We start from the raw sequence: 21972 nt of genomic DNA on the forward strand, positions 1-21972 counted from the left end.
GCTCTCGATAAATGAAATAAGATATTCAATTCCATTACATACTTGGTTCGGCTTTAAGAATCTGACCCTATCTCTTGAAGCTTTAAACTTGCTAATAATAAAGTTAACATATATAAGATAAACACATATTACAGAGATTTTGTCATCTCACAGAACAAGCCTTGGTATAAAATGTGTATGTACTAACCTAGTTGGAGATGAAATAATATTACAAAATCAATGAGCGTACGGAAATTTTCTTTGATCCATCACTAACATTGTTTACTAGTTCATTTTCATTGATTTACCAATCCAGATAATACAAAACATTATTAAAGACTAAATATGAAAAACCAAATATTGACTTAATAACTTAAAAACTCAGTAAACTTTTATGTTTCAGTCTCAAACCTCATATAAGTCGATGATTGAAGACTAAAAACAAGTGACTTAATAATAAACACAAGAATTGACTATTTTAGAAGACGCGGTAAAATCCTCTCCAAGCAAGTATCAATTTAAAGAACTCAAACCACCAGCTTCATTATAACTATGAGTTCAATGATTTTCCTTTTCTTCTGGCGTAGGGATAATATTTAAATCAAATTTGAAATGCTTCGGAAAAATAGCACCTTTTGTTTCTTTTATATATTTCTCCACCCGCAACTTTAGTTGCAACTTCCGCTCATCCATGTGCTTATCTAGAGGTATTACTCAGCCCAGAGTGCATAATCTTATACATTAGTATTACTCTTTTTTTTTATTCTCATTTATTGCTTGTAATTGAGTATGGAGATCTTTCAATGCTTCAGAGCCATTTGATTTGCCTTCAGCGTAATCACATTGGTGATTCTCTAGTTTCACTTAAAAAAAGTTATCAATTATTTCTTCTATACTTGTGGAACGTGGATTTCCACTATGTTGAAAAAGTATAATACCAACATCTGCTCCAAACCTATTTGCAAGCTTATTTGTTTGCTGGCACAAATATTTTTTTCTTTTTGAAAAGCTAACACTGTGTGCTTTCTCAGACTCGATCAATTTCATTTCGATCTTTTGCTTACATTTTTTGGTCTCATTTTCCATTGCAAAAGAAAACAATATAAAGAAGACAATAACATGTTTTTTAAAATAAGTGTAGATGGGTGGGTAATTTTGTCACAAGTATTCTAATGTTATTTGATGTTTTTATATTATGAGTCTATTATTTTAACATGTATTGTCATGTTTATTTATTACTTTTATTTTATGACTCTATTTATCAATGGGTATCATATGGTTACTCTTATTTTGTGTTTTTATATTATGTGAATATATTACATGATTATCATGATTCCCAACCAAAAAATGTCTTCTTATTAATTCAATCGCAATTGAAAAGTAATATTTAGTTGAATCTAAGATAAAATAAAAATATTATTGATTTTTCTTTTATTTTTTCATATTATGTTTTTTGTACGTGTATTATCATATTGGTTATTGTTTTCATATTATAAGTATATTTGTGAAATAATATGTCATGATTATTTAATATTTGTCATATAATGTGAACCTACTACGTGATTACCATTACTGCAACTGCCAAGTAATAATGTTGAATCAAATAAAAATGTAGGATTTATAGAAAGATATCGACGAATTGTGTACCTTATGTTTTGCATTGGAAAATCGATGAAATCCTTTTTCTTTCAAGAATTCTCCAACCTAAGTTGAATCTCAAGGAAACAGTTAAAGGATTTACAAACTAAATATCTTTTGGATAGTGTCTTCTTCTTAGAAAAAAGTTGTGTTTGGAGTCTTCACTTTTTCTCTATTTCTTCTTCTTCTTCTTCTTCTTCTTCTTCTTCTTCTTCTTCTGTTTTTTTAGCGTAGAATTTCTTTATTCAAAAATATAGGTTTGTGTACATTGGAGCACTTACATTGTAATTGTTCCCACCCTTAATTTTTAAATTAAGACTTATCACCTTTTTACAGATAAATTTTTGATTGGGTCAGGTCGATCCACATGGGCGATCCATTACCCAAAAAATTACATCTCTCACTTTGCACATGGTGGACAAGACCCAAACCAACACATCATCAACTAGACACACAATATATACGATAAATAGTTCATGCGACTTGTGAGAATCAAGAGCTTACCCTTAATGTTTTCCAAGCCCCACATAGGAATCCAATCAGACGTGGAAGAATATAACTACTTATATTAGATACTATTACTCTCACTACTTCAGTAGTTACTTATTTGATCTCTCATCCTCTCAAGGATATTAACTCGAGTTCATATTTGACTTTATACACACAATCACACTCAATACCAATATGGTTAGTGCAATAGCCGACTTGTGTATATAGGTTTATTATTCATTTATTTGTCTTTCTTTTCTCCTCGAATCTATCTTCTCCAATTATCTACTTTCCTAAACATGCACTGCATCGACGTATCATTAATGACTATTAGTAACATGCTAAAGTAACAACATCGATTGAAACTTCAAAAAATAACAAAAGGTCAAAGGGTATTTCATTGAAAAGTCAATTTAACTTTTCTAGGTCTCACACAATGAAGAACCAAAGAATATTCATTAATTGACCCATTGATCGCTTGATACACGTGGTATGAAACACATATTTCGATGTTTTCAACTTATACTGGTGAATGTGTCTTATTCTTTCGACTATCCAACATCGTATAGACCTTGATCTGAACACCTCAATATGTTTAACCCTAGTTTCTCTGTTTTTTTAGTAATCATTAAACTTATCTTCTTAGAGAAAAAATTATCTGACTCATAAAACAAGTCACAATATGGTGGTGAAACTTATCTCTTTACATTCCTAGACGCAAGAGGTGATTAACCGTGTGAGAGAGCCAATCCTGCGACTTGTTCAACATACTTTATTATTATAAAATATCACATGCATACTACATTTGAACATAAATTCAATAATTCTATATAGAAGAAAATATTATAACAATCAACTAATTTTACGATAGTGACATATAATCACACTCTACTTAAACCTAGAGCCTTAACATGTTTTTTTAAAACAAGTCTCTAGACATGGCCTTCTTAAAATGATAAACTATCATTTCACGTGTAGAAATGTATTGCGATGTTATTTCTCCACTTGCCACAACGTCTCTCAGAAAGTTATACTTAATGTCGATGTGTTTGGACTTGTTATGATACTTAGGATCCTTTGTGTATGCGATAGCCGCTTGACTATCACAATATAAATTCATGGGACCCTTATAATTCCTTGCAATACTCAATTTCTCAAAGAACCTCTGTAACCAAACAACTTCTTGTAGTGCAGATGCACAAGCCACAAATTCAGATTTCATAGTTGAAAGAATTTGAAAAGTTTGCTTGGTACTTTTTCATGAAATAGCACCACCATTTAGTAATAAAGCATAACTGGTTGTTTATTCTCTATCATTTCGATCACCAACCCAATCAATATCTGTATAACATTTTATGGATAAATCAGATCCACTATAACACAGTATGATCTGCAGTTCCTTCCAGATATCAAAATATTCTCTTTACTGCTTTTTAATGATCTCTTCCAGGATTGGATTAATAACTACTAACTAGACTTACTACATAACAAATGTTTGGGTGAGTACACATCATAGCGTACATCAAACTCCTGAAAAAATTAGAATAAGAAACTCGAGACATGTCTTCTGTTTCTTTTTCAGTCTTGCGCACATTTCAAGGCTTAAAGTTTCACCCCTTGCTACATGAGTATCTATGGATTTGCAACTATTAATTTGAAAACGTTCAAATGTTTTAAGTATATACGTTTCTTGAGATAAACTCAAAAATTTCTTGCAACGATTTTTTGGTTCTTAAAACCCAATATATAGTGTGCTTCACCCATATCTTTTATATCAATCAATTATGAAAGCCATGACTTGACATTTTTCACATACTCTAAATTATTTCTAGGTAATAAAATATCATCTACATAAAGAGAAAGAATTACAAAATTTCCATTAGACTTTTTCATATCGATACAATGGTCTTCATCAATCATGGTGAAATCAAATGACATCACCTCCTTATGAAATCTTAGATACCACTGCTTGAAAATTTCTTTAGGCCATAAATTTATCTTCTTAATTTACATACTTTCTTTTCTTCACCTTTAACAATGAAACCTACTGGTTGTTCCATCTAGATTTTGTCGTCTAATTATCCATTGAGAAAAGAGGTCTTCACACCCATTTTGTGTAATTCTAGATCTAAACGTGCAACAATTGCTAAAAGTAATTGTATGAAAGTAAACTTCACAACTGGTGAAAAGGTTTCCTCGTAGTGTATTCCAACTTCTTGAGTAACACCTTTTGCCACCAATCGTGCTTGCGTCTTTCTATTGACCCATTAGATTTATGTTTAAATTAAGGATACATTTATTCTCAATAGCTTTACTTTCATTAAGAAGGTCAACTAGATGCCATACTTTGTTGGTTTTCATGGACTCTAATTATTCTTTAATTGCTTTTAGCCATTCATCTCTTTCAGGTCTCGATAAGGCCTCAATTACAGAATTAGGTTTATCCAATTCTTGGGAGATACTAGGAAAAAATAATCCTCAATCTCATAAGATCATTTAGGTACACCTTTTCTTGTACTCTTACGTATTTAAAGTTCAGATTCCTCTATAGAATTTTGAGATTCATAACTCCCACTCGGATCAGAGATCATTTCTTGATCCATTGAATTATCAATTATGTTTGATAACATTACGTGATCTTTTAAATTCAACATTTCGTACAGAGTCTCAACTTCACCTATTTCACCTTTTTTGGGAAAATCATTTTCAAAAAATTTGAGATCTCGTGATATAATTTCAGTAATACTTCTATCCTCTAGTTCAGCGATGAACACATATTGTCACGGGACTAAATTTCTAAACCTCGTGGGAGTCTTGAAGGCTTGCACAACCCTTCAAACACTCAGTTCAAACAGCCAAACAATCACCTAAAGGTGTCGCAACACAACGGCCAAAATAGTCTGCGAAAATAGTTAAGCCAGGGGGTCAAATCGGAAATCAAGTTGGGAGGCAAATGCTGATTTACAATATGTAATTCTTCCAGGCCTAATACTATACAAAATCCCCTTATTAAATAAGGCAAAACGTGGGAAACAAAACCCCAAAAATAAAGCTATAAATGGAAACTGGCTTGAAACTTCAACAGGTTGTTTTATTGCTATAAAAGAAAACGGCCCCATCAGTTGTGTCCCATCCTTGGGGGGCGTCCCTTCCTTGGAAAGATGAGCAGTAAATGCTCATCTTATCCTACAAGAAACACCCCATGGCTGATCTGAAAAGTGGAAAGTGTTCTTGACCGTTGGTCTGAAAATTGGTATGTTTCTTTGAGTCTCCTTATCGCGGTTTGCCTCAGTAGCATTTCCGAAGGTGCTTAAATTACTGGGCTCTAATGTAACGCCTTGCGGGGTTGTACACATATCCATTAAAGAATTAAGATAAAATTTTTTCCTTTTGGACTTAGTTTACCAAACTCACTAAAAAAATATTTAATATATTCCGCACAAACCCACGGTCGTAGATCATTCAGGTTTATTTTATGACCAGTCCAAAGTTCATAAGGAGTGGAAGACACTGAGTTAGAAGGCACAATGTTCAATATGTAAGCCGCAATCAATAATGCATCTCCCTAAATAGAGATAAACAAATTTGCTTGCACCATCATTGATCTTGTCATGTCTAATAATTTTCTATTCCTTCTTTTAGGTAAACCATTTTGTTGAGATGTATAATGAGTAGCTAACTGTCTGATAATACCCTTTTCAGTACAAAATTCTTCAAATTGTTTTGATAGATATTCACATCTGCGATCGGTTCCTAAAGCTTTTATTCATTTATATAATTGATTTTCAACTTCAAAAAAAAAACATTTAAAGCACTCAAGTGTTTATTTATGAGAAATCAAATAGACATAACAAAATGCGTGAAATCATCAATAAATGTAATGAAATATGTAGCACCAAACCACATTGGACCACAAATATCAGAATAAACTAAATGAAGTGGGAAATAAGCTCTCTTAGACTTTCCAAATAGTTTATGTGTAACCTTTCTTGCAAGACAGATTTCACAAGTTGACATTTCAATTTTAGTGAAAGAATCTAAGTGCCCTTCTTTTGACAATGTCATGTCCCAAAACCCATCGATATTGGCACCCACACTTTCAAGCCGATGGGAGAAACACTAATACCATCCAACTAAAGCAATAATGCTACCACTAAGACATTTAAATTATGGAAGCAAGTTAATAGACTAAAAGTGGAGTTCATTGCTAAACAAACGATCCAATAACTAAATATTGCAAAAGTTAAACCTAGAATGGGAATGTCAACGTACCAAAACTACTAACAATAACCAAATCTAAAAAATAAAATACTATTGAACTATTCAAATAACTAAAACAAAGGTCTAAGTTTGGAAGTGGTGGACATAGACTAAAGAGAACTTCATGGCAGCACAGAAGATGCAACTCACCCTTAAAGTTGATTCGATAATATCTAAATCTCCTAAGTGAGGTTCGTCAATAGCCGCTTGAAGATGCCCTGTACTCACCAAAAATAAGAGCAAGTAAAATCAATACACATCAACCGTGTATTGGTAGGTTCACGTGGCTATCCCACTAGTGCAATATAATACAAGTCGAACAATATTATAATCACATGCATATGTATCTACATAATAAATTCATTAACATAACAGGTCGACAATATATTTCACATACTTTACATATCATTGGTTCTCTTATAGAACCCAAACTCAAACTGTTAGTGTACGGGCATGGTACCCAATCCCAGTTAGCTTGTCATCATGTGGCAATCCGTTACCATATGTATGCCAGAATGTGGAAACCCAATCTAATATTTATGCTATAATGTGGCAATCTTATCCACGTTATCTTGATGGAACATGGAAATCTAATCCTTAATCAAACACCACAATCACAATAACAAGTACATCATTAAGATCATACATTTACATAATGATTTCATCGATATATTCTTAATCTACCTCTATTACAATGACATGATTCATATTGCGAAATTCATATACATACAAGTATTGTGATGAAGCAAGAACATGCACATATCACAGAATTCATGAAGTCACAACCATCACATACCTCAAAACAAGCTTCAAACCCTAAGAAACTTGGCCATCCCTGTACATATTTGTTTCTTTTGTTCTTGGTCTACAAATAATCACACTAACACGGGAATCAACAAACAATATCTAATTACCCTGAATACTAACAATTCTATGAACCCTTATTCAAACACATGATGTAAACTAGTAAATTTAGGGTTAATTACACCGTAGTAATATCAATAAACCCTTCCCAATCAATATTGACCCATTCCATTACGTTTGAAGGATCAAATAGTTAATCTGGGGGAGAGAAAAATCTTACTTTTATCTCCAAAAATGGTGAAAAACAAGTTAGAATAGCCCAATGGTCGTTCTTTAGCTTTTTAAGTCAAAAAGTGCCAAATAAGGTCGTTTATAGATTTTATACATGACTTTAGTCGCGATTACCCTGATACAGCGGCACCCATCCCACTGTAGCAGCGTCGCTGCAGCAGTACCAATCCCACTATAGCGGCAATTCTCGAACCAGTGAGCTTTCGCTTGAAAAATGCATAAACTATAATTTTAATCCCTGTCTCATCTACTACAACGACATGATTTAAGGAAGAACACTTTTTGGAGAATTTTCATTCCCCCTTTTTACAACACACAGTTATCCTATTATTCACAGAAAATACCCATAACGCGAAGATTGATTTTGCAGAGATGTATTCATCAAATGTCAATTTCGTAAATTTGTACGCATTCCTTAGCGAGTTACCTAACCAATTATGTGATAAATTTCATATTTACTCTACCTGATTGCTACCTGATTTCGCTATACCTTGATGACTCAAATTTTCTCAAAACTTGGACAAGGTTGGAAAAATCCCAACCCTACGAAAGTTTTTTTTCGGGCCCAATTTTTGCCTTGTTGGAATTTCTATAACAAAGGAACATGTTCATTACAATAGACACCTATTTAACCATCACTCATCCCCGAATGACAACTTAGAAGAAGAGGGCTAAGGAACTAGAAAAGTAGTACCTGAATCCATGAACAATTGCCGATAATTGTCTCGCATGTCCTTCTTAGTCTCCCAAGTAACTTCCTCGACTTGACTATGATTCCATTAAACCTTCATAAATTTAATTTCTTTGGTCCTCAACCTACGAACATTACGATTAAGAAAATCAATCGGTCCTCATATTGAAGGTATTTATCTAGCACAATTGAATCCTATTTAATGATAAAGGCATCATAGGCACATGAAAAAAGTTATGTACTCCGGACAAATAGGGTGTAGTGTCAATCTATATACCACCGGTCTGACGCATTCATGAACCTCAAAAGAACCAATATATCGCAAACTAAACTTACCCCTTTTTATCAAATCTCATCATCCATTTCATGGGTGATACTTTAAGAAGAACATTCTCACCATTTTTGAACTCCATGCCCCTCACCTTGTGAGTCATAATTCTTTTGTCTACTTTGAGCGGTTAGAAATTTATCCTGAATGCCCCTCACCTTATCTTGAGCATCCTTCTCTAAGTCGACCCCGAAAGGTTTTACATGTCCAGCCTCAAACCAACCTATGGGTTATCTACATACCCTTCCATATAATGCCTCAAATGTACCATGTCAATGCTCGAGGGATAACTATTATTGTAAGAGAACTAACATAGTGGTATGAACTCATCCCAATGCACAGTCAATCACAAGAGTTCTCAATATGTCCTCCAACACTTCAGTAGTCCTTTTACGATTGTCCATCCATCTGGAATGAAAGGTTGTAATAAAGGTGAGTTGCGTACCCCATTCATCATGAAACTTCCTCTAAAACATGGAGGTGAAGAGGGTACCACGATATGAGATGATAGAAAAAGGTACACCCCATGCAACCTCACTATCTCCTTCACTTAGATTTCAGCTAGTTGTTCTACATTGTAATCTACCCTCAATAGAATAAAATAAGCTAACTTAGTTAATATATCAACCACAACCCAAATAGAGTCAAACTTCCCCAAGGACTTGGGAAGACAAACCAAAAAATCCATGGCTATTCTTTCTCACTTCCATTCCAGAATTGGCATATTTTGGAGTAAACCCGTAGGCCTTTAATGCTCATACTTCAATTCTTGACAATTCGGGCATTTTTCCATGAACTGCGCTATGTATTTCTTTATTCTTGACCACCAATAAATTCACTTAAGATTTCTATACATATAGGTCACACACGGATAAATGGAATAACGCGAACCATGAGATTCCATCAACAATTTCTGAATCAAGTCATCTACTCGAGGAACACAAATCCTACCCTTCTAATTCAGTACCACATGTGCATCAAGAGTGGTCTCTTGGGACTTACCAATTGCAATATTTGTTCTATGGTCCTCTATATTCCCATCTTCGAATTGTTTAGCCTTGATATCCTCCATGAAAAGGGACTTAACTTCAATACTAGCTAGCACCCCACCTCTTTTGGATATTCCCAACTTCACGAAGATAGATTCTAAGGCCTGAATTTCCTTGCCTAAAGGTCGCTTGGATAAACTCAAGTAAGCTAATATACACATAATTACAGCCTTTCTACTCAAGGAATCTGCCACTACATTAGCCTTGCACGGGTGATATTGGATGGTCACATCATAATTCTTGAGTAACTTCATCCATCTCCGTTGTCTCAAATTCTAATCTTTATGGGTGATTACATGATGCAAACTACGATGGTCTATAAAATATCACACACTAAACACCATAAAGGTAATATATCCATATCTTAAGAGAAAATATCACCATCACTAACTCTAAGTCATGAATGGGATAATTCCTCTCATGCACCTTCAATTGTTTTGAGGAATAAGCTATGACATTCTTATCCTACATCAGCACGAAACCCAAACCAGAATGTGAAACATCAAAATAAACAATGAAGTCCTTACCTTCAACCCGTAATACTTGGATGGCACGCTGGTCGAAATAGTCTTAAGCTTTCGGAAGATCTCCTCATATTTGTCTGTCCATTCAAATAGAATCTCCTTTTTGTTCAAATTTCTCTAGTGATTAGCAATTGAAGAAAAATTCTTAATAAAACGATGATAATAACTAGCGAGTCCCACGAAAATCCTAGTTTCCATAACTTTACCAGGTCATACCTAATTCATAACCGCTCAATCTTTCAAGGTTCTATCCTTACCCCTTTATTTTACACTGCATGTCCCAAAAATGCCATGATTTAAACAAAAATTCACGCTTGGAAAATTTTGCATATAGCTTTTGCTTCCCAAGTTCACCCAAAATAGTATGGAAATGTTTCGCATGATCTTCTTTACTTCTCGAATACAACAAAATATCATCAACAAAAACTATCACAAAGGAATCAATATATGCTTGAACACCCCATTCATCAAGCTCAAGGCTGTAGGTGCATTAGTCAACCAAACGACATCACCAAAAATTCATAATGTTGATAACGAGTCCTAAACTTCATTTTGGTCACATCTTTTGGCCTAATTTTTAATTGATGATACCCAGATATTAAATCAATCTTACAGAAGATCGCTGCACCTTGCAATTTATCAAAGAAAACATCAATTCTAGGCAAGGGTTACCTATTCTGAATAGTGACTATATTCAATTGCCCAAAGTCTATACTCATCCTCATGATACCATCCTTCATCTTGACAAAAAAAATCAGAGCACCATATAGGATAGCACTAGGACAGATAAGTCCCTTACAAAGGAGATATTAGATTTGATTTTTAAGCTCTCTCAACTCTGCTGAAGCCATGTGATATGGAGACGAGTGTCATGGATTTAAGTCAATACAAAAACCTATGTCTCTATCTGAAGGAATGCTTGGCAAGTCGTTGGGAAATACTTCACTAATCTCGGACACTACAAGAATAGACCAATGGATGGAGCCTCAATCTCAACATTCCTAACATGAGCCAAATAAACTAAAATAAACCTTTCTCTACTAGTTTACTATCCCAAGTGGAGGATATAATGTTAACATGCTTGGGTTTGTACAGCCCTTTCTACTCTTATCTATCCCTTCTTGGAATTTCTAGAGTCACAGACTTAGTATTACAATGGCACATAACATGATAGGGGGGAACACCAAGTCATGCCTAATATAATATCAAAGTTAGTCATATAAGAAATCACCAAATGAATCCATGTCTGAAATATCATAAACAAAGTGGGGCAAGCACGATAAGCATGGGTGACTATAACTAAGTCTCCCACAGGGTTAGAGACATGAATAGGGGCATCAAGGACATCACACATTGTCTTAAATTTAGAGGAAAATCTCATATACACATATGAATAACTAGATCCCAAATAATATAAAATATTATTCATCCGGTCATAAACAAGAATAGTACCTGTGATCGCCGCATCGGATGCCTCCTCCTATTTTTTCTCAAAAAAACATAACATAGGGCTTTATCACCAACATGAGATACCTCCTTACCTAGTTGTGCATTACCTCTACCTTCGTGGCCTCGCTAATTACCTCCTCGCCCACCTTGTAGTCATTCTCTACCATTATTACCATTCCCGCGGTACCATTTCTCGAGAAGGTTGTTGTCTGGACCGGAACCCACATGGTGTGGACATTATCTCCTCATTTTCCAAGTTCACCAAAATTAAAGAAAGTACAATCACTAGATGTTTAGTTTCTCGTCGCATGCGCAATGCTATGACTATCAAAAAATTATTGTATGGAGTCCCTGAATAATTACCCATAGAGGAAGGCATGGAAAACTTAATTGGTTTGGACATGAGCATTGGTCGACCAAATACTGTAGCATAGTATCCTTAAAACTTTGCATAATTCTTGGACCTCTTAGCCAATGCCTTGGCTTGACTGACTCGCCTCACCCCTATAGTTTCTTAACATCTTTTGTCACCTCATTGAAACATTTCCCTGCAGTAGTCATGTGAACAGATAAAATCTGTAAATCCGAAATCAAATCTAACAAATAACCAAATCCATTTCTGTTCAATATTAACCAACTATGTAACATATCAATATAAAGTGTGAAACTTGGCCTCATAAGCATCCACAGACATACCACCTTGCTCTAAGGCTATAAACTCATCCTTCTTGCGATATCTCAAGGTCTTAGGTAGATACTTCTCCAAAAACAAGGCATGGAATTGGGTCCAAGTAAGTCGAGGTAATGTAGAAGATCTACATTCCATGTAAGCTCTCCACCATTGCTTGGCCTTACCTTGAAGTTTAACGGATATGAATTATACTCATGTAGGTGATCAATACCCAAACATATACGACCTCTCATAACAATCCAAGATGAATTCATAAGCATCTTCAGTCTCAAAAACAAGAAATGTCGGAGGCTTAAGCTTCAGAAACTTGGTCAACATATCATACTCATTACCGGGCATCACAGAACCCAAAAAGGGATAGAAGAAGGCATTGTTACCTCCCACTTCACCAATCTGGGGCACTGTACTAGCTATCGAAAGGTTAGTAAGGTCTTGAGTGAGTGGAAGCATTCTCAGACAAGTCAACTCTTTAAGAATGAAATGATCTGTTGAGCTAACACCGGATCGATTGGAGGGATCGCTATAGTTGCAACATGTAATCCTTCCTCTTTTTCAATGTCCTTAACACCCTCAATATCGACTTCCTTTTTTATCTCTTCATTGGGTGTCAAAGGTACTTATTCATCGCGGAACATTTTCTATCAACACAGCGCCACTCTCTCACAAACTCTACCCCTAGATCTTTCTTTCCCTCTGCAAGGATCGCGACCTTTCACTGCGAGTTCCTCAACTGAATTATTGATAGGAGCTACATGCCTAACATTGTTATACCTTGTTTTAACCATCTACAAGAAGAATAGTGAAGGAAGTCAAATACCAACTTGAATCTATGGATACCAATTGTAATCAAGTCATAACACAAAGGAAACAAGATAAAAATTAAGATTTCCTACAGTACTATATATACCCTCTCGAATAAAATTGAAGGTATCCCCGTACCTTCTACGAGACTCTACTAGACTTATTTTGGTACATCGAGATCAACGAACTAGGATCTAATACAAACTTTTTCATGACTGAAAACCCACCGGTATTGGCACCCACTTGCAAGCCGGTGGGAGAACCACTTCTACCATCCAACTAAAACAATTATGGTACCACTAAGATATTAAGTTACAAAAGAAAGTTAAATTACTAAAAGCAAAGTTCATTACTAAACAAATGATCAAACAACTAAAATATCGTGGAAGTTAAACCTGGAATATAAAATTAAGTGTACCAAAAGTACTAACGATAACCAAATCTAAACAATAAAATACTAATGAACTATTCAATTAACTAAAACAATGATTTAAGTCTTGAAGTGGTGGACATAGACTAAAAATAACTTCATGGCATCCCGAAAGATGCATATCACCCTTGAAGTCGATGTGATAATCTCTAATCTCCAATGTGAGGTCTGTCAATAGCCGCTTGAAGATGCCTTCTACTCAACAAAAAGACGAGCAAGTGCAGAATCAGTACACAACCATCGTGTACTATTAGGATCATGCGGCTATCCCACTAGTGATATATAATACAAGTCATATAACATTATAATCACATGCGTATATATAAACATAAAAACATTATCAACATAAAAATTTGACAGTACATTTCACATACTTTACACATCATTGGTTCTCTAACGGAACCCAAACTCAAACTTTTAGTGTACCGGCGTGTTACCCAATCCCAGTTAGTTTGCAAGAACGTGGCAATGTAATCTCATATTTATGTCAAAACGTGGCAACCCAATACAATATTTATACCAATACAATATCTCATAGGTGAGTACATTTTAGTAAAGTTTGTTGAAGCTCATTTGAGATTGATATCATCTTTTACGTTAGCTCATATCATGTTTTCACCACATTTATTAACATTAGCACATTTCCTCTTCATAATTACTCACCCCATTTTACGTGAATATTCATTTCATCATATGCCAAAAGCACTTGGCCATTTAGTGTGTTTCACACTCTTACTTAGAGTTTAATCATTTCATTGTTCATTTCATTATTTCTTTGTTCATTTCATCATTTTATTGTTTATTCAATAATATGCCAATCCACTTAGCCATTTAGTGTGTTCGACACTCTTACTTAAACCTTCTAGAGTTTCATCATTTTATTGTTCATTTCATTATATCTTTGTTCATCTCATCATTTCATTGTTCATTTCATCATATGCCAATGCACTTGGCCATTTAGTGTGTTTCACACTCTTACTTAACCCTTTTAGAGTTTCATCATTTCATTGTTCATTTAATTATTTCTTTGTTCATTTCATCATTTCATTGTTCATTTCATCATATGCCAATGCACTTGGCCATTTAGTGTGTTTCACACTATTACTAATCCCTTCTAGAGTTTCATCATTTTATTGTTCATTTCATCATTTCTTTGTTAATTTTATCATTTCAATACGTACATCATAGGTTCACTTATTTTTCGATGTATACTAGACTTATGGGTCTATACATACAAGTGATCAGGCTTTGTTCATAGTTCATTTAACTTATTCATATCTTCCTAAGATTATGTGGTACAAGACTTATGCATTTTGTATGTATGCCAAGATCTCAATTTTTATCTAAGTAGGCAACATTATTTTTGAAGATCTAATCCATGTATGACTTATGTATCAATACAGAATTTGTACAAGGGAAACCAATTTCAAATCCCTTAGAGAACAATTACATTTTTTTCATCTACTTTATTTGATCCGTACAGATTGGGGACCCAAGTTCGAGCCCCAGTGCCTTCATTTTATTTTTACCTTAATTTCTCTCTTCATTTTTTGCTTAATAGAACTAAGAGGATGTGGGATCAAACCCCCACAACCTCATTTACTTTTTACTCTCATTACTTTTAATTTCTCTCCTTTGGGCGAGAAGTTGTGGGAATTTCTTTTAATTTTATCGTTGAATCTTCCTAGGAGGTCGTGTGTTCAATTCCCACGCCTCACATCTCTTTTATTTCATTTTCTTAACTTTCCTTCACTGCCTAGAGGTCGTGGGTTCGATTCCCACTCCTCACATTTCTTTTCTTTCACTTTCATTACTCTCCTTCACTGCCTAGAGGTTGTGGGTTCCATTCTCATGCCTCACATTTCTTTTCTTTCATTTTCTTTACTCTCCTTCAGTGCCTAGAGGTCGTGGGTTTGATTCCCACGCCTCACATTTCTTTTTCTTTCATTCATAGCTTTCTTATAGTGAGGTCTTGGGTACAATCCCAACTGACCTCACATATTTTAAACATTATTTTCAAACTCCCCTAAACTTCAACATTAGCCAAAATTAAACCATCAACATGCTGGAAATTTAATCACATTTGCAGCCTACTTTCTTCAACATTTATACGTAATTTCATTGGGTAATTCGTAGACCATTTAATACGTTCTTAGGTGCATTTTTCATGGATTCGTTTAGCCAAGAGATTATCGCTCAAATCAGCCACATTTCTACTCATATGAGCATAAAGAATTACATAATCATTTGTACATGAAATAAAACCACAACATCAAATTTAAAAGACTTCACCCGAGGCACATAGATACGTTTCATATTGCACACACATGTACACAAAATTTCATAAAAACATCAATATTAGTCACATAATTCCGAACATACATATAAACACATAATCATCATGAAAACATGTTTCATCCCTAGTTTGCTACCAGCAAACATAACCAACCTATGATTTAATGGGAGCTAGTGACACGGACATGCAACGGCGAACAACCCTAGTTTTCGGAATATATTCGTCTGAACCATAGGGGTCTCTTGGGAAAGGGACAAAGAGAACAGAACCCATACCTTTTTGTGTTAAACCCTCGACTTGCTGCTCAAACACCTCACCCAAGATCATGTCCAAATCCCCTCAAAGTCAACACCAACTCAACGAACAAACTTCTCTTTGCCCACGTGATTGATTTCGTTTCTTTTCTTATATTTTTGTTGTGAGTTCTTCAAGTGTGAAGAAGTTTGGTTTACCTACTGTTTTATTGAAGTTAGTTGGCAGAGAGAATCGTGAGTGACAGTGATAGAGACGTGAGAGAGAGAGAGATGAGCGTGAAAGGGAAGAATTTTCTGAGGATTAGGAGTCTAGTTTAGGACTTAGTCAATTAAGGTTTTTATTTAATATTTAAAAATATGATTTCCTTTTATTTTAAATAAGCTAATAATTAATAAATATAAATTAATTACATTAATTTACCTACTTAAATTAAAAATAATTTAATTCATTACTTCCACCGAAGTTCAAACACGGGTGGAGCAAAACATCACTTCAAGAGCCAATTTTTGGCCCTCTCTCCCCAAAATGTCCCTCCACCTTATTAATTAAATAATTAATTATATATTTAGGGTAATTATGATACTACCCTTGGCCTAGAAAAAGACCATTTTACCCTTAGACCCTCCAAATCTAAGATTTTCTCTTTTTAAGTCCGGTAAAGAATCGTTCAAGTAAATCTTAATATTTGAGAGCCTTACATGGTTCGACCTAACCTTTTCTAGCTCAACTAACTCCCCAAGTTAGTTGACGTGGATGTAGCAAGGGTGCAGAGGTCTGGTTCAACGCGCATCAATCCATGTTAACCCGGTCTAATCATAGGCATTCTAGACACATTAAGCATTACTTGGCTTATTCATTTTTAGGGTCGTTACATTCATACATATACATCATTATTTCATCAATATATATTTATCTATCTCAATTAAAACAACATGATGAATATTGCGGCATTCATATACATACAAGTATGATAATGAAGCAAACACATCAACACATCACACAATTCATGAAATCACAACCATCACCTACCTTGAAACAAGATTGAAAGTTTAAGAAACTTGCCCTTCGCTTTTCGAATTCGTTCTTCTTGTTGTTGGTGTAAAAATAATCACCATAATGTGTAAATTAACAAAAAATGATAATTACCCTGAATGCGAACGATTCTCTGAACCATATGTCAAACCATTATCCCTACTAGTTAATTTAGTGTTAAATATAACATACAATCTATCAAGAAATCCTTTCCCATCATTATTTACCCATTCCATTCCATTCCAGATCAGAAATTGAATTCAAGGATAGAAAATCTTACATTTAGCTTTAAGAATGGTGAAAAAGGAGTTGGAATATCCCAGGGGTCGTAGTTTAGCTCTAAAAGTCAAAAAGTGCCAAATAAGGTAATTTAGGGGTTTTATTTATGACTTTATTCACGACTGATCTACTACAGCGGTACCAATGGCGGTGAGCTCTCGCTTGAAAATCCCCAAAATTTATAATTCTGATCCCCATCTCATCCGCTACATCGGCACCCATCGCGCTATAGCAGCATAATTCCCCACTAAAGCGACATGATTTGAGATAGAACACTTTTTGGAGAATTTTTAGTTCCCCCTTTTTACAACATACTTTTATCCTACTACGCTCATACAATATCCTTAACGCTGAGATCGATCCCAAAGATTTATTTATCTAAATTCAATTGCGTAAAGTCGTATGGATTCCTTAGCGATTTATCTAACCGATTATGTAATCACTTTTATATTTAGTCCACCCGATTGCTATCAAATTTCACTACATCTTGATAACTATGATTTCCTCTAATTTTGACAAGGTTGGAAAAATCAAAACACTATGAAAAGGTTTTTCCAGCCGTGATTTTCCCTATGTGACGTAATCTATCATGTCATGTATTAACATCAATATCATTGTTACTAGAATAACATGTCATCACACAACAATCAACATAATAGTCATAAGTCAAAGGATTACAATCTGAAATGATAAAACGATCATAAGGTAGTCCAAAACCATATAAAACATTATCTAGAGTTATTTTAACACCATTATGACAAAAAAACAAATCAAAACCAACGTCTAAAAGAAAATACACATATACTAAGTTTCATCAAATTCCTCTCTATCTCGACTCTTGTGGTCGGTGGATCCTGAGTCTAAAATCCACATAGGATAAGATTCAGTAAGTAAATAAGTGTTAGAAACATAGTTAAAACTTAGAGATGCGTTTAGAAATGATACATTTTCTGGATTGGTACATTCATGAGAAAAATGCCCTAACTCTTAGCAATTATAGCACTTTATTTCACTCTTGTCTCTTTTGTTGAAAAAACATATTCCTTTCTTGGATTTTGGCTTATTTGTTTTCTCAGTTTCTTTGTATTTCCCATTTCTTTTAAAAATTTTCTTGTGCTTCAATCCTGAAGATTTTATACCACTTGACTCTACCACAAAGGCATTTGAAACAGTTTTAGCAACACCCAGACGCTCATCTTCAAGTTCAACATGGCGTTCAACATCAAAAATTTGTTTGATGCTATCATTAGGGGTCAAGTTGTCTTACATCATTATGAGAGCCTTGACCATACACTCTACCCTTGTTTGTCCCCCCACTATTTTTTCGGTCAAATTTTTTGTAGAAAGTTGAGGTGTCATTTGAACCAAACTATCTACATTCTAATTGACGTAATTCTGAAAATGATTTTGCATATTATATATTTATATTCACTATTAATATACATTATTCATATAAATAACTTATAAAAGTTGGTTTGGCTCTTTCCTCAACCCAGACATCCAGACCTGACTCATTTTCTTTCTTCATGACATGAGTGTTCTTCAACAACTCTGGTGCAATGGGAGTACGCCCTAATTCTTTTTCTATAAGAAACTAAAATTTATAACGATATATATGAATCAACTAATTATTTATTAAGCAGTTTGAATTAGAACTTACCATCTCTCTTGTAATTGTTCCAACGGGCTTTGCACCTCTGATGTGTAACGATCCACCCTTAAGACTGAATCTAGCCTTTATGGCTTTGTTTGATATTGCTTTAAAGTTTTCTGTGTTTGAATAGAGACGCAGTTCATCATGAACATGCAGCAACATTCAATCCAGGCGTTCACCGTCATCCAGAACTTTCTTTAGCCATGTAGACAATCTGGTGGATGTTTTCCTCTCAAATATGGTCAAAAAGACTTGATTGTGTCTCGGCTGCCAAGTACACAAATCTAAATAAAAATATTGAATAACATTAATTAGATAGTAAAAAAAATTATAGTATACTAAACTTAACTAAAAAATTATACCTTCAAGTTATTAACACCTGGTGTATGTCGTTTGGGATCTCCCCCAGGGTTGATAAGCATGTGTATAGAGTCTTCCAACACTTTCTTTTATAGCCCCGACAACATTCTTTGTCGGATGCCCCTGCAAAATAGATAATAAATGTGTTAGTTCATGAATAATATATTAAAGTATTAGAAACAAAGAAAATAAACTAATAAATAGATAACAAAACAAACTTACAATGATCCATCTGGCTCAATCACGACTCTACCAAGTTTATCCTTTTGGCCAAGAACTAAAGGAGGCATTCCATCATCTGGAGTAGCATTAGGTGTACCTGTTGTTGAGGCTGATACATGCTCATAATGATAAATCAATGTAGGCGTACCATCCATAGCATCTGACTACTCGTTACTAGAATCTCTAATCCTCATGGAATATAACTGAGAGATGAATATGTGGGAGATGGGGTACCTACCAATAAGGGTCATCTTTGACAAATAGCCCTAGAAGGATGTCCTCGTAGCGTACTAAAAGCAATGTCTATGAAGTTGAGGAAGCACTGATTGATCTACGTAAATTAGGATATATTATTGGTTATCTCTGTACCAAATGGAACAAAAAGTACATGTGTCTCATTGCTGATGCGCTTTGGCGCAAAAGAAATAGATCATGCAATATCTGCGGGATCTATTAGTCTGCTAGACTTCTTCTTTTTAGCATGTTTAGTCTGGCTAACTCCAAGATGCTCCCGATGTCTATCATTGTTCCCGCTTATGACATTTGTATGCAAATTTATATGTATAATATATATACAATCATAAATTCAATAAATTAGAAAAATACACTAACTTACATATATATATACTAGCTAGCTTTAATCTACACTATTCCTACTCACTTATTTCAATTCCATCATTATCCTATTGTTCGTCCACCGTTGTTTCATTACATTATTGTCTCATACTTCGTCGTCAAATGATTCATTTTTCTCATTATGAGATATTTCTTCCAAAACAATCAATATCTTATCATCAGATACTTCTTCAAATATGTGTTGAGGATGTTCAGGTGTGGTTTCCAATTCATCATTAATTTGTTATTGAACCAATGCAACATCATTTGATACGCCAAATCTATGACACTGTCAATTTCAATTCTTCCCACAATCTTACTTTTTATGAAAATCCACCAACTAATTTTGTCTCTACCTAATGGATATGAAGCGTAATACAATTTTGTGCAATGATGAAAGGATCATAAAATCTGTATTTCCTGGTGTGCTTAACTTCAATTATATTATGTTGATGGTCCAACTTTGTGCCTCTATGTGATGGGTCAAACCACTCACGCCGAAACAATACAATCTTCTTTTTAGGACAACCGGAATACCTCAGTTCAATTATCTCATGAATGACACCATAATAGTGAATAGTTTGACCAATACCATCAATATCACCTTGTACGTAGACACTATTATTATTATTATTTTTTCTTGCACCTAGAAACTTCTTCAGTTTGAAACTTAAACCCATTGACACTATACTTATTCATTGTTAGTACTTGAGATTCTGGTCAAAGTGCTACTTCTTTCATAATTGCAACGTTGGATACTTGAGGATTCATCGTAAACCTATGTTATTATTATTTCAAGTAATATAATTTTGTATAACATGAATATTATTAAATACTTAGTGATTACACACTTACATAGTTGTATAGCCATTCGGAAAAGCATGAATAGATGGATTCATTACCCCATGTGTTTATGAACAAACTGATCATTGTAAATTCAAGTATTTAATTAGTTAGTCAACACTTATTATTATGTGATTTGATAACATATCTTTCCCTTTGCTCAATTGTTTGATTGGATATGCCATTTTTCTGCATGTATATGTGTTTATGTATGTTAATAAAAAAATTTGTGAATTTATATAACTTAGTGAATATCTCAAATAGATACATCAATCATGTTAAACGAGACCTCCGAGTCGGGTCTCTTGTCCAAGGTGAATTGGAAGATGATCGATCACATCAAAGAAAACACATGGAAATATGTTCTCCGACTTAGTAGTAATAATAAAAATATATTTTCCTCCATCGGATCTAAACTACTCTCAACAACTTTCCAGAAAACAAGTCTTTAAAAAAAGACCTACCTATGTGATTGGTTTCCATATCCTTTCTTGTAGATGACTAAAAGCTATAGGAGTTAAAGTTTTCATGAACACATGACAATCATGACTCGATTTTCCCTCGTTCATATCTACCTATTTTCCAAAATTTCTGAGAATAGCCCTCCGACATCCTCGAATTTTTAACCCACTCAAAAATTTCACATTTCTCATCCAATGTGAAGGAAAAGCTAGATTTTGGCTTAACAATTCTACCATTAGGTAATTTACGTAACCATAACTCTTTTTTCCTACAATATTCCTTTAAGTCCATTCTTTATTTTGGATTGTGTTTTTCTTACCCTTAACATTCATCATTGTGTTAACTAAATTATCAAAACATATTTTTTTCAATGTGCACCATATCAAGATTGTGTTGTATTAGATTGTCCTTCCAATACGACAACTCCCATATTATACTTTGTTTGGTCCAATTATGTTCAACACCATATCCAGGAAGTCTAGAAGGTGAAGCTTTTATAACTTTAGGTAATTGAGAAACTCTTTTCCAAA

This window comes from Solanum lycopersicum, chromosome 12, assembly GCF_036512215.1.
Source record: "Solanum lycopersicum chromosome 12, SLM_r2.1".
Lineage (NCBI taxonomy): Eukaryota > Viridiplantae > Streptophyta > Magnoliopsida > Solanales > Solanaceae > Solanum > Solanum lycopersicum.